Source organism: Geospiza fortis, unplaced genomic scaffold (assembly GCF_000277835.1).
Source record: "Geospiza fortis unplaced genomic scaffold, GeoFor_1.0 scaffold1363, whole genome shotgun sequence".
In the NCBI taxonomy this organism is placed as follows: domain Eukaryota; kingdom Metazoa; phylum Chordata; class Aves; order Passeriformes; family Thraupidae; genus Geospiza; species Geospiza fortis.
The window spans coordinates 10351-11901 of NW_005054758.1; positions in this window are offsets into that span (position 1 = coordinate 10351).

Sequence of the window (1551 nt, forward strand, 5' to 3'; positions counted from 1 at the left end):
TTGAAAAACGTACAACTGTGGGGAGGGGCAGCGGCGGCGTTGCCATGGTGACAACAATGGCTGCCCAACCCCCCCCAGCGCTGCGGGGGCGCCTGATGGGGGTGTCACCGTGTCCTCATGCCCGGTGTGTCACTGTGTCCCCACGCCCGGTGTGTCACCCTCCTGTGGTGTCACACGATGTCACCCTGACGGTGTCACTGTCGTGGTGGCAGTGTCACACCTGTCACTGTGTCACACATACAGTGTGTCACCTAGTGTCACCTCTGCTGTGTCACCCTGACCATGATGGTGTCACACACACACAGTGTCGTACACACGGAATGTCACACTGTCACACACAGTGTCACACAGACAGTGTCACACACACACACACAGTGTCACACTGTCCTCATGTCCCCATAGGTTCCAGGACGACGGCGGTTACGTCCTGTACGCGCAGTGTCACACACACAGACATTGTCACACACAGTGTCACACAGTGTCCCCCTGTCCCCAGGTTTTCCAGGACGATGGCGGTTACGTCCTGTACCCGCAGTGTCACACAGTGTCACACACAGACAATGTCACAGTGCCACACACGGTGTCACACAGTGTCCCCCTGTCCCCGCAGGTTCCAGGACGATGGCGGTTACGTCCTGTCCCCCCAGATAGGCGACCGCCTGGACCTGGTGTGCCCGGGGGGGGCGGGCTACGAGTACTACAAGCTGTACCTGGTGGGGGGGGCGCAGGCGCGGCGCTGCCAGGTGCAGGCGCCCCCCGGCCCCGCCCCCACGCTGCTGCTCACCTGCGACCGCCCCCAGCGCGACGTGCGCTTCACCATCAAATTCCAGGAGTTCAGCCCCAACCTCTGGGGACACGAGTTCCGCCGCCAGCACGACTATTACATCATCAGTGAGCCGTGACGTCATCACTGGGGGTGGTGTCAGCAGTCGGGGGGGTGATGTCACCGGTGAAGGGGTGGAGCATGGAGAGGGGGTGGAGCATAGGGCAGGGGTTTTTTTGGAGGGGTTCTTTTGTCATCAATGGGGCTCGGGTGGCGACAGCAAGGTGGAGATGTCATCAGGGAGGGGGGTTGGTGTCGTAGCGAGGGGTGGTGATGTCATCCGGGAGGGGGTGGAGGGGAGGGGGCAGCTGTAGGGGGGCTTTGGGGAGGGTCTTGGGGCTCTTTTGCCATTGGGAGGTCCCGGTGATGTCATCCGGGTGTTATGTCATCGGGGTGTGATGTCATCAGGGGACTCGTTGATGTCATCACAGGGAAGGGGCATGAATGGTGTGGTGCCATGGGAGAGGTGACGGTGGTAGGGCAGGAGTGATGTCATTATGACATCATCATCGACACTGTGATGTCATTCATGTGTGATGCTATGATGTCACTGGGTGGGTGATGACATCACAGGATGTGACACCACCAGAACAGGCAATGACATCAAGGGGGGAGTGGGGGGGTGTGACAAGGCTGTGACATCATGGGAGGGTTGTGACACGTACAGTGACATCACCGATGACGTCACCGTGCCCCTCCTCCTTTGCAGCCACGTCAGACGGGACCCC